The sequence below is a fragment of the Corythoichthys intestinalis genome, chromosome 9 (assembly GCF_030265065.1).
Source record: "Corythoichthys intestinalis isolate RoL2023-P3 chromosome 9, ASM3026506v1, whole genome shotgun sequence".
NCBI classification, from domain to species: Eukaryota; Metazoa; Chordata; class Actinopteri; order Syngnathiformes; family Syngnathidae; genus Corythoichthys; species Corythoichthys intestinalis.
In genome coordinates this window covers 7,723,401-7,737,111 of record NC_080403.1, presented here as the reverse complement: position 1 = coordinate 7,737,111, position 13,711 = coordinate 7,723,401, and the positions used below count along the sequence as shown (strand labels likewise).

The 13,711-nt window shown below is 37.2% G+C and overlaps 1 protein-coding gene across 1 annotated transcript in view; it reads right to left on the bottom strand.

The window, feature by feature from the left end:
* ca16b (carbonic anhydrase XVI b) overlaps positions 1–13,711 on the bottom strand; it is a 312,279-nt gene that overhangs the window by 278,955 nt on the left and 19,613 nt on the right. The gene's annotated exons all lie outside the window — the stretch shown is intronic.

The following is a 13,711-nucleotide window of genomic DNA, read 5'->3' as shown; positions in this document are numbered from 1 at the left end:
ATCCAATTTCTGACCAATATATCGAAAATCGCTGCATCGTGATATCGTGAGATAATCGTTATCGTGAGCCTTGTATCGCGAATCGTATCGTATCGTGGGGTGCCCTGAGGTTCCCACTCCTAATTATAATACAGTATGAGGAAGCTTCTGAACAAAATTGATGATTTTATGCTAAAATATAAGTCACTCAGAGAATGGAGGATGGATGGAAGGAATTCTTATATTCATCATTTTAAAACACTGCCAAACAAATACGTAGGAACACACACTATTTCTTGATTAAGACAACAAATTAAAGTTACTGATACTGCATATTAAATGTTGTTACTGCATGTCATGCTTGAATGATTCGGGTATAAAATGTGAATTCGATTTGAATTCTTGTTCAAAATGGTTAAAAAAAAAAAAAAAAAAAAAAAAAGACATTATATTTTAACAATTTTCATATTTATTGTTGTAAAACATTCATTCATTAGCCATTCCTCTTATCCTCTCAATGGTCGCGGGGTGCTGGAGCCTATCCCGGCTGACTTGGGGGTAGCAATGGTAAACAAATAGAAACACATACTGTATTTCACTATTTATAGATTAAGATGACAAATTATAGTTATCTATAGGCCTGCACAATATATCGTTTGAACATCGCCATCATGAAGTGCACATAAGTAATTGTCCCATCCCAGACGTGTAGAGCTGAAACGAATACTCGAGTAACTCGAGTTTAAAAAGTGATCCGAGTAATTCTATTAAGGAATTACTCGGTTTTAGGAATCGTTTAATTTTGACAGCTCTAAACATCACGTTTTGCCCAGACTACTTTTAATGCGGGACAACGCGCTGACGTCACGTGCGTAGAGGAAGATTAAAAAAAAAAAAAAAAACTTACTGCAGCCGACAGCTGCTACAAACTACGCCGACGTTGCTAAAAACTACGCCCGCATGATGCTAGTGCGGTAGCAGGTCGTGTCCGATGCGTTTCATAGATATCGCAAGCATTTAGGACTGGATGCGAAAAAGCCGCCATCTTTAAGCAGTAGTCTTCTCAGCGCTAATAAATATAACGTTACTGTCACTCGCTCACGTAACGTTATTAATCGATAGAATTTTCAGTCGATTACTAAAATATTCGATAGCTGCAGCCCTGCAGACGTGCGATTGTTTTTTTGTTGTTATTTTTTTTTTTTTTTTTTTTTTTTCAACAAGTATCTGTGCGACTAAGGTATATGAAAACTGTTAAAATTTGTCTTAGTGTGCAGTAGGCTTTGTGGAGCACCTGCTCTTATTTTCTTTGTTTAAAAAATGTTTAATATTTTTGTTGCTGTTGAAGTGTGAAATACGGTGTTAGTAAAAATTTTTTTTTTGTAGAGACATGTCCTCCTGAATCCTTTTTATAAACAGCAATTAAAGATGACGTTATTGGACTCGATCGATCGGGATCCTGATCACGTCATTTTCAAAGTATCGGAATCGGCAAAAAAATATCGGCCATGACTTTTTTTAATATATATATATATTTTAATTAAATCGTTTTCTAATTGTATTTAACGTTACAGTCATAATATGTTACACTCATCCAGAGTCTTTAGTTTAGGCTTAAGGTAGAGTTATCAAAATTATCCCAATAACGGCGGTAATTCATTTTTTAAAAAATGTATCACGTTAAAATATTTAACGCAATTAATGCATGCGCTGCGCGACCCACTCATGCATTGTCGCGCTCAATCTGTAATGGCGCCGTTTTATCTATATAGAGAGAAAAGGCAGTGTAAAGTGAGTAGAGTGAATTTTGGCAGCCTTTGGAGCCTTTTTTTAATTGGCTTAAGCCTTACAAACCCTCTCCCTACGATTAGAAATATCATGGGAAGCAATGTGGTAAAGCAAGGTAGCAATTGATCTTTTTCTTAACACCTTATGTTATTTCCCTACGCAGAGAAGATATATCAACTGGTGGCACTACGCACCGTCATGGTTCCACTTCCCATCATGCATTTAGGCATGGCTACAGTATCATTTACTGAAAGCTCAACAAATACACTAGATGGCAATATTTAGTCACAATATACAAAGTCCCAAGTCTTTCTATCCGTGGATCCCTCTCACAGAATATTAATAATGTAAATGCCATCTTGAGGATTTATTGTCATAATAAACAAATTAGGGCTGCAGCTATCGAATATTTTAGTAATCGAGTAATCGACTGAAAATTCTATCGATTAATCGAGTAATCGGATAAAACAAATATATTTTTAGGTGAAGAGCAATTATACATATACATGAGAAAACAAGACATTTCATCTAATCTTGAACCATTTCCAGTCAATCAATGTCTTTATTTTCGTTGTATATTGTTGAAAACAGCTAACAATTGCATCTCAGGTGTAACTAGAATTAAAAAAAAAAAAAAGACTAATTAACTGCTTTCACTCAAAAAACTTTTAGATCTTATTAATATATATATATATATATCTTACCTAAAAATGCCGTTACGCTTGATAACACACATCACTTAAAAGTTAGGATTTTTTCCCCACGTGTTTCAATTGAATTTCTCTTTGTGTCAAGCCATTTTTAAGTTCTAGTTAAGTTTTAAGTTAGTCTAAACTGTAAGTCCTGATAGGATTTTGAGTTTTTGCAGTGTTCAAAATAAATGTATGATACAGGCTGTATTGGAGCACATTAGGGACCAGTGCTACTTGGTGTTTTATCCAGCAATGACTACTGAGCTAAAATTGATAGTTAGCATGATTAAGTTTTTATTTTACACCCTCATCACTCCACAATGCTATGTTATGTTAAAGCCTGTAGTAAGACACGTTAGCCACGCATCGACAGTGGTCATAATTAATTGAAACCTAGCCCTCCGCAGGGCTAACGTTCCGTGAGCTAGTAGCGACAGTAACGTTAATCTTATTTATTAGCGCTTAGCGCTCTTTATTAGCGCTCCTTATTAGCGCTTAGCGCTGTACTGCTTTAAGATGGCGGCAGTTTACAAACGCTGCCCAGACGCGGCCGAGTCTGTCATTGTGCATCTAGTTCAACATACATGTGATCTCTATGAGACGCGCCAGACACTGCCTGTTACCAATGTAGCATCGTGCGGGCTAGTATTTAGCTGTCGGCTGCGGTAAGGTTGTTTTTTTTTTTCCCTTCTTCCTCTCCGCACCTGACAGCGCGTTGTCCCGCATTAAAAGTAGTCCTAGCAAAACGTGATGCTTAGAGCTGTCAAAATAAACGATTACTCGAGGTGAATAAAATTACTCGGATCAGTTTTTAAACTCGAGTTACTCGAGTTGCTCGAGTACTCGTTTCAGCTCTAAAACAAATACAGTACTTATGCACTGTAAGTTGAATGTATATATTCGTCCGAGTTTTATTCATTTTTTTCTTAATGCATTGCCAAAATGTATATGATCGGGAACAATTATCAGGAATGATTGGAATTGAATCGGGAGCAAAAAAAAAAAGCAATCGGATCGGGAAATATCGGGATCGGCAGATACTCAAACTAAAACGATCGGGATCGGATCGGGAGCAAAAAAAACATGATCGGAACAACCCTAACAGCAATCATCATTATTCACAGATGAATCCCTTATTCTGGATTAAACGGTATGATATGAATACATGGTAGTCAAGGTGAATCAACCAAAGTCTTCCCAAAAAACTATTCAAGTCATCCGGTGAAAATTCTTCTAGTTTTAGTATCGCAATATATCGCAAACCCGCAAAATGTCGCAATCTCATTTTTTTACAATATTGTTCAGCCCTAGTTACCAATATATTAAGTTTGGGGATTGCAAGTCATGTTTGATTAATTTGGTTATAAAATGCAAATATCATTTGGAATTCTTGTCCGAAACGGTAAAACAGCAACAATTTTATACATTATAAACTTGTTGCAGGGAAAATAGTTTCCGTGGCAGCAATTCATACTAATTGAACTGCCTCGTTTCATTTTACTGGTGAATTAAATAAAATGAATACTGTACCTGAAAATAATCAGTCAAATGTCTAGGCCAGTGCTTCTCAATTATTTTCTGTTACGACCCCCCAAGGAAGACGTAAATGTTTCGCGCCCCCCCCTCCCCCCAACTCTCTGCCACCACTGTAAATAGTATCATTCGTCTATAATACTATTATAAGTACGCCTCAGCCTAACATTGTGTCCTTTTTTTTCTATTAAAGAAAAAAAGTAACAAAGATCAACTTATAATAAAGTATAACTTTTTTAACATTGTGTTGCTTGTAACAGAAAAGACTTAACGCGCATCAATTTGCCTGAAATTAAAAAAAAAAAAGTCACATCCAAACTGTAAAAATACATTCAAGGTACATTTTTGACCATTTGATACTGAAAAATAAAATGTAATAAAATCAGTAAATAATAACAAATTCAAATTGATTAGAAACATTTACTCTTCAGGACAACGTGCCAAAACATTTGACCGAAAAACAAAACTGAATAGAAGGGGGGAAAAAAAGTCTTTGGACAGAAGGAAAGTTTTTATTTTCGCTGATTCACCACAGTGCTCACTGGTTTACTGATATAACACTGACAAAGCGGGACGATTGTGACAATTGGCAATATTCGGCACATTTTCGCTGAAAAACAATCAAGCGGCTTATCAATGAGATTGAGGTCGAATGTCTTTAAGTGGTGTCTTAACTGATTTGGCTTCTCCGCTATAATCATTTTTAGACTCAGTAAACAGTGGTCTTTCCTCATTTCCCACTATATTAAAAGTCAAAGGCAAACGGCCCGAAAAAAGCGCATTCTCGGCGGCCGAGGTAGAACCGTAGGTGAGGGCGGTGGTCGTGACGATCCCAAGCCGAAAACGGCACTTCTCGGCCGGACACGTGAGAACCGAAGAAGACAGTGGGTCGCTGCGTGAGTCCAGCTCTGCATGAGTCTCTTCCGTGTGCTCTTGCTTACTTCAAAAATACTGCACGCACTTTGAAAATGAGAGCGCCACTGCCACCCACGGAGTGGATGTGCAAGTACACTTTATTCTAGTACGGCAAAAAAAATAAAAAAAATAAAAGCATGTTCCCCGAGGTCACTCGCGCCCCCCCTGGCATCGCTCTGCGCCCCCCTGGGGGGGCGCGCCCCACCATTTGAGAAGTACTGGTCTAGGCACACCGTTTAAACAAGAGAACGTGTGTCCTAGGTTTTGAATGGTAAAGTAGAGCTGTGTGTATGTGTCCATGGGGGTGCCCACATATGTGTATGTGTTTGTGCCCTACACACAGCACATAATGATTTGACTAACCCAGGCAGTGCCGGCCAGAGGCAGACTCGGCATAACTAATCTCAAAGCATGTGGCTCCCAAGAACATAAACAATAAATGTACATACAGCAAGCAGAGAGGAGACTAAATGTAAAAGACACAAACATCCCAGGGGCAAGGAATACATTTGTGCTTTGGTAACTGCTGCTTTTTTTGTTAGTAGTAGAGCAGTTAATTCATTAATGCCTGTGTTTAAGAATAAAATCGGTGTGCTATAATTGGGGAGGGGTGCTAATTTGTTTCAAGAGAATGAAACACCAAGGAGATTAATTGAAACGTCTATTACATCGGAGGTCACTGTTCAATGGACGCTGGGATGCAAAACAAGTATTAAACACACTTCTAGCTGTTGCACAAAACTGAGCACAAAACCTGAAATAATACATACATTCAGGCAGTAGTGTTGTCAATATTATTTTACAGTCAGACAGTTATATCTTAAGTTGGTAGCGTTTCTACTGACAGAAAGTCCAAGCATACACCTTAAATTTATTCCATCTAAATGGACCACCGGCTGCACATGATCATTGGAAGGAAATAACCCAACTAATTTATTTGTGCAAGTTAAAAGTGCTCAAAGTTGCAACGTTTCTCCCAATTGGCTATTTAGCGAGTGGTACAGGCAGCTGTTTGAGACACCACACAAAATGCTGAGTCTTATAGCATATGGTCCTAATGCCATTTTTATAATCATGAGGCATCAAGATGTGCTGTCCTACATTGTGCATATTGGACAAATTATCCAGAGAAATTCCAGGAGGAGCACTATAACTATGCAGCTGCAAACATCAGAAATGCTCTATTGGCATCAAATCAAAACATCGCAAACGGCATCAGCATTTTCTTTTAGTTTCTTTTTGCTTTAAACAGTAACGGTCAACTTGTTGTATGGGTTGTATCCCCCCCACCCAAAAAAAAAAAAAACTGTCAGCAATTTGTACAAAAAAATAAACAGAATTGGACAGTTTGGCAAAATAAGTGCACATAAATCAACAGTTAACCGAAGTATTCTAATGACAGCGACTTTTTCTATTTGAACTGTGAAAAGAACTGCCAAAAAGTGCAGCACAAACACATTATCTCCAATAATTGTCTTTTAAATCAAGCACCCCCACTCCAAAACACACCTCACTCAGTAACTTTATTGTGAAGATATACACAAACACACAATGACCCGCAAAGTCATTACACAAGTGAAGATTGGATTAAAAAAAAAAAAAAATTCCAATGTTTTATAGAAACATGCATGTAATGACAAGGAGCGTACATTGTAGGGCAGACGATCCACAACTATTTTAAGCAATAAAGTACATTTCAAAGTAGGGGTGTCCCTGATTCGATTACGTGATCAGAAATCTGGCTGATCCGATCATTTTTCAGGGGATCGGAATTGGATCGGGTCTTTAGTTTTAGATTATTTTTTTATTTTTTATTTTTTTTAAGGGCTAAAAAGTAACAAAATAATCCAGAAAAACAATGGCATTGCCAAAAGAAACAAAAATATGTTTTATACAACACAACACTCCATGAAAAAGACGGAGTACTCTAAACAGTACAGTAGTATAACATGTTTGGAACTTACAGTATGTTCAAAAAATAATAATTATATATATATATACATATATACATATATATATATATATATATATATATTTTTTTTTTTTTTTTTTTTTTTTAATTAAGCCTTTTTTTTCTCGCAATCGGATAGGGACTCAGTATTGGCAGATTCTCAAAATCAGGTGACCCCCAACTCGGGTGCAAAAATGTGTGATCAGGATATCCCTTGTCGTTGTTGTAAAGCACTTTGAGGACCTTTCGGGTTTTTGTACAGGGCTATAAAAGTAAATTTGATGAAAGCAGTCGAATGTGACAACTTACAATAATGTAAAAAAAAATGTATTACTCTTATGGTATGCCACAATATAGAATATTTTAACTACTTTATATTTGATTAAGGCTGCAACAACTAATCAATTACATCGATAAAAATCTATTAATAAATTTGTTGCCAACGAATTTGATTATCGCTTTTTGCCGGCAGCTATGAGCAGTCCCGTTTGGGTCCTTGTTAGTGTGCAATGTGAGGCTGTGATTAGAGCAAGAGAGAGTTCACTGCTACACTCAGGTTGGGTTGCTGAGTCAATAATATTACTGAGTGTCAAGAGTCAGATTGCCTTGAGTGTTGTTTGATTCACTGTGCCTCCGTCAGAGGTGAGTAAATTATGCCAATTGTATTGTTTGTATTCTTTGTTGATAATATGTTACTACAGAGAACAAAGCGCTAAGCTAATTAGCGATTCTCATTTCTTTTTGTAAAGAAACCACACATAAACCTATTCTTATAACAGCTTAGAGTCTCTTTTGAACACAAACTCCCATTCAAACTGTAAATTGTCAGACAAGAAAGTAAGCTTTGAAATTTGAAGTATTTATGAACAACTGTTGAATAAATAAAAGTTAGAAAACTTGATTCATTACAGTTAGCCTCTTCCTTATTCGATTTAGTTGTTTAGTTAGCTTGAAGAAAATAAATGGGTTATTGACACAATTTATATCTGCGCTTTGCCCACAAGAAAAATAATGGCATTCAGCAGCATTTTTTTGTATTTGAATGAACAGGACTTTTGTTTGATTTGTGTACTGAGCAATTCTTTTTATGTTTCTTACTCAGAACTTTTATTCAAAACTTTAACAAGTTTTATGTACTTCAAACAATACAGTTGAAGACTACAGTTAAGTCAGGAAGCAGTAATAAAATATTTTTGCAGGAAACAGTCATCCATTTTGTATTCATTGTTACTTACAACACGCCTAAAACAACTTCAAGTTCAATTGTGAAGGTAATTGAAAAAAGTGACATTTATCCGATTAATCGATTGTTTAATTAATCATCTGATTAATAGATTATAAAAATAATCGTTAGTTGCAGCCCTATATTTGATGAAAATTTTTGACAGCTCTTCTGCCCTCACTTAATTGTCCTGCAGCATAAAATTATCTAAAGTAAAAAGAAGCTGTACAGTAGCGCACATATTTTTGCGTAAATGTGAAGATAACTACCAGTACTTGTGAGTGTCACCAGTAGATGTTTGTGTCACCTCAGGACACTGATGACATGATTCATGATTCCAAACAGTCCAAAAAGACTATTAAGTAGGGCTGGGAAAATAAAAATAAAAAATCTTTTTTTTTTTTTTTTTTTTTTTTTTTTTCCCCCCCAAAAAAAGGTGGAGGGATTATATCTCGACACTGACTTGGGAGCGCCTCAGGATCCCCCAGTCAGAGTGAGTTAATATGGCCAGGGAAAGGGAAGTTTGGGGATCCCTGCTGAAACTGCTGCCCTTGCGACCCGACTCCGGATAAGAGGTTGAAAATGGATGGATGGGATAAAAATAAATAAATAAAAAAAGGTTAATATGTATAAGTTTCCTTAAAGCTCCACACATTATTTCATAAGGAAACACGTGTTAATTCCTTTTCTAACAGACAACTGCGTCATGATTGTTTCACGGTCCGTTAATTAATATTGCAGTCAGAACAGTCATTCTGCCTATGTTATTAATTTGCTGGCAACCTGAGTTCTCTGTCTTGGGCCGGCCAACTCAAAGTTACAGCCAGAGGACACCTTTGACAAGCAGTCAGATGACCAAAGTAGAAGGATTATATGTTCTCCATAATTTTTAAAACTGCAAGCCATCCTGATTATAGTAGTACTTAATTCTTGGGACCTCAAGGTAACATTTAGTGTTATCAGTCTGTCATCAGTCGTCTGAACAATGTTTTGTTTGTGCACGAAATATGATTATGCGGGGAGATGCACAAATTCATTTGTGTTAAAATACTTAAAAGCTAACCTTAGCTGAGAATATCTTATACATCAAAATATATGTGGAGGACAAGCCTTTCTGCTAAACATGTCAACATATTGACATTTTGTCATCCTACAAAACATTTTTAAAGACTTTTAGACGGACAAAAATTACCCAAGACGAAACACATTACAGACACTTATTGAGCAGGTTAGACTACTGCTGCAACTCCAACTGCATGTGTCCATCCGCTGTATTGCAAGTGGGAGCGCTGTTGACTGTAAAAGAGAACTGGACAATTTGTTGATGACGCCACTACTACATGAACCAACCTCCATTCGCTCCCCACTTTTCACTGTTCAGAGCGACACCATGAGAGCCTTCATCTCTCCCCGTTGCTGAAGACCACATATGGCGTATATGGTCGAGTGTGTGAGACATCTGAACACACATCTTTAGGCCGCGTTCGTCACTGCCTCACAAAGCTACACCGTATTCAACTGTATTAAAAACTAAAAAAGTTAGCAAGAAGACAGCAGGAGCATATCGTCCAGCACTAGCTGTTATGGTGAGTTTTGTCAACCTGTATTTCATTCTACAAGCCATCTTTACAACACGTTAACGTCATATTCTAGCTGATGACATTGGCAAGAGGACAGAATGCCTTGCAAAAATCTATTTTCACTGGCAATGGAGAGCTACAGTCCTAATTTATGCAGAACATATACATTAGAATACAACAGCATCGACGTGGTCTGTGAAGAGGTTTGATGGTATTTCTGGCCAGAGAAATGAAAATAAACCTCTCCCAGTATGCTTTCCACTGGGAAAGCCAGGTAACGTTTGTACAACTTGGCCAAATGGGGGTAGCCTGTCCTCATTTTTGAAGAGACACAGTAGTGGGTTATCTGCAAGCATTTTAGGAATGTACATTTTTTGCAAATAATCACTACTGAAAGTAATTGTGATATAGTAAATTTGGCAAGTCGTATAGTTTGTACAAAAATGTCAGACATGACATTATTGTATACAAAAGTATGCTGAAATGACGACTTTATTAAACATGTTTTATTTTCTTGTTACCCAAGAAAATAAGGAATTTGATGAAACAATTGTCACTGTCTTCTGACAATATGCCTTTAGAGTAAAAAAATAAAAGATAGTAAAGATGCAAAATGTACAACACCTCCAATATTCTTGAATGAGTAAAGAGTAAATTATTAACTTTTACTTTGAGAATCCATATAAATAATACAGTCTTGTCTTGATGTCACTGTCACATTTAGCACACTAATGTTGCCAGACCTGAGGTATGCATAGATGTAGCCTTGCAAGCCAGCTTCACTTTCGCCATGTTCAATATACACGGTAAGACAGGCTGGTCTTCTGTGGTTTGGGCTGGATTTCGAAATCAATGCTAGAGGTGTGGCGAACAAGTACAGACTGAATCTGAAAGAACCAATCACAGAAGCATGGCTGTGACGTACACGGCTCGTACGACTCAGATGACGCTAATACGACGCTGTCACTTGTAGTCAATTTGTAGTTCTCAAACAATCATGGCATGCAGTCACAATAACCTTATTGTACATGTTATATTGCTGTGTACAGTACCTGCTTTTGAAAAGAAAACTAACAGTCCATTTGATTCGAAGGTCCAAGATTTAAAGTCCAAGATTTAAAGGAGGTAAATGTTTGAGCACACATTAGATCTTCAGGTTATTTGTTCCAGAGGTCAGGATCATAAATGAATGCCGCATCACCCTACTTGGTTCTTGTTCTTTGAACAACCAACAAATAAGTTCAAGATGATATAAGGGTCTGGATGCTTCGCAGGGGTCATGCAAATCAAGTATGTATTTTGGTCCAAGGCAATTAAGTGTTTTGGAAACCAGCAGTAAGATTTTATAGTCCATCCTTTGCTTCAGAGGAAGCTTGTGTAATGATTTCATGACCAGTATAATATGGTCCAGTTTCTTTTTAATTGTAATAGAGGCACAACAATTTATCAATTAATCGAAGGCTAATCGATGAGCAAATTAATCAACTATTTTGATAACCGATAAATTGTTTCGGACCTTCTTCACTTTAAACGTCAAAATTCTTGAAATTATAACATACATATAGACCCTACCCACGTGACGTCACAACTCCGCTCTCCTGACTGGTGCCGCCCACTTGTCCGTCAACACATCGTGTTGACCTGTTACGGCTACGTACATTCCTCCTATTTACGGCGTGTTTTTCTGCTCGTTAACATTAATAATCAAAATGGTGAAGGCGTGTGTGGCGGTCGGTTGCAATAACAGAGAAGATAGACGGAGAGACTTGAAGTTCTACCGGATTCCGAGAGACACGGAGAGGAGAGAGCGAGATGGGCTGCTGCAATTCGACGAGAAAACTGGGCTCCAAACGATTACCACAGATTATGTAGTAGTCATTTTATATCTGGTAAGATGCATTTAATATATATTTAGAGGGTTTTGGGCGGACAACCACAATTAAGATCATTGCTAGGCTAATCGCCGACAACATACACGTATGTATGTAGTGAGAGTGCTATCGCTAATCCATATAAACATTAAAAGCCCTAGCTCCATTGACAAATGACATGAAATACATTAGACTTGACAGTGGATGTTAGCAAGAACAAAAGATTTTGAATTGAAAATTTCGTAACTCACCTTCCGAGCACAAGATTCCTGCCGAATTTTCGTGTACGAGGACCTGTTTCACCCAACCAGCAACGTAGCATTTATAAGCCTCCAAGCTCTTAAAGTTTTTCAAACTTTCGTGAGAATAGGCTGATTTTGTGTGGACAAGATAGTTGTAAATATCAGGGTCAGGCAGAGACGGCGAATGCAGCCGGTCAAAAATCATCGATTTAGGCATCAAATATGGATCTGGCGACTGTATAGAACGAAGCTTTTCCACATAACGCCTTTTATGCAACACATCCAGTGAGTTTACGGCATCAGAAAGCACCGGGTCTTCCATGAAATGCATTTTAAATTCCTCGATCAATTGAAACCAATGCTAATACAGAGACAAATTGACGGACAAGTGGGCGGAACCATACAGCGAGCACGTGGTTTTGTGACGTCGGTGGGTAGGGTATATAACTTCTCATTTGTAAATATTATCAGATTTCTTCATAATATTTTGTTAAGTTAAAGTAGGACATGAACAAAAATCTGCTTTTAAAACAACAATTCACATTTTTGGCCATTTTTGAACATTTTATCCTCTAAACTAGCTTCTTAATAAGGCTGCAACAACTGGACAATTAAATCGATTAATAAATTAGTTGCCAATGAATTTCATACAGTTGTACACTACAGTTAAGTCAGGAAGCTGAGATAAAATATATTTTTGAAGGAAATAGTCATCCATTATGTCTTCATTGCAACTTACAATATGCAGAAAACAACTTCAAGGTCATTTGTAAAGGTAATTGAAAGAAGTGACATTTATCCGAATAATCGTCTAACTATTTGTCCGCGTAATTAGTAATTGGATGCGGATTAGGGCTGCAACTAACGATTATTTTCATAATCGTTAGTTGCAGCCCTAATTTGTAAGGACTCTGGCAGCAGAATTTTGGATTACCTGCCGCCTTCTGATTAAAATGTTGTTAAGACATGTAAATAGTTCATTAAAATAATCCAATCTACTCAAAAAGACTGCATGGATAAATATTTCCTTATCTTTTTTGGATAGGAACCCATTAATTCTGGCTATATTTTTGAGAGGCAATAGGCAGATTAATTTAGTGATTAACTTTAGGTCTAAATCAAATAATCAACCGTGATTTGTAGCTGCCAATGACAGTGAATCAAAGTGAGCGCTAGTCTTTAAAAAATTCCTTCCTTTTCGGCATTTAGCTGGAGAACATTCTGACACATCTATGCACTGATATGATGATTACATTTACTCAATGAAACGTATGGACTATAGGACTATAGTCATGAGGGAAAACTGAAATGTATCAATAAAAGTGGTCAGAGAATGTACCATTGAGGAAGGCCACATGTGATTTTGGTTCATTCATACTCATGTTTTCCAATTGACACAACAAATTCCCTATCTTGCAATGAGATTTGAACGACTGAAGTACAGCTGTTCCAGTCTGTTAAACTGTACCTTATGATCAATGTGCCTAATGATTGGCACTGAGATTCAGTACTACCAGAACATGATTTACCTGCATCATTGTTTTGACAAATATCATTTCAGACTGATCAACTCACCCCGGTTTTACACCAGGTGAGACACAGCATGTTGGCATTGCTGACGCGTTAACGCATTGCTGACGCTTGCCCCCAATTTCAACATGATGCGTTTTACGAGCAGAGCGTATCTGGAGCGGCTCCATCGATTCATGTGAGGATTGCAAGATTGCGCGAGAGTCCGAGGGTAGCGGGTATTAAAAGGTAACAAAACAACAACCATTTACCTTCAAGACCCCGCGTGTTGGTTGGCTTTCTTTCTGAAAGAAGAAAAAAGAAGTCCTGCACTAAAGAGAAGAACTATTGGGACAAAGAAAGATTTTAACATGTAATTTACAAATCAAATGCCTCAATTAATCTTTTTTTTTTTTTTTACTTATGAAA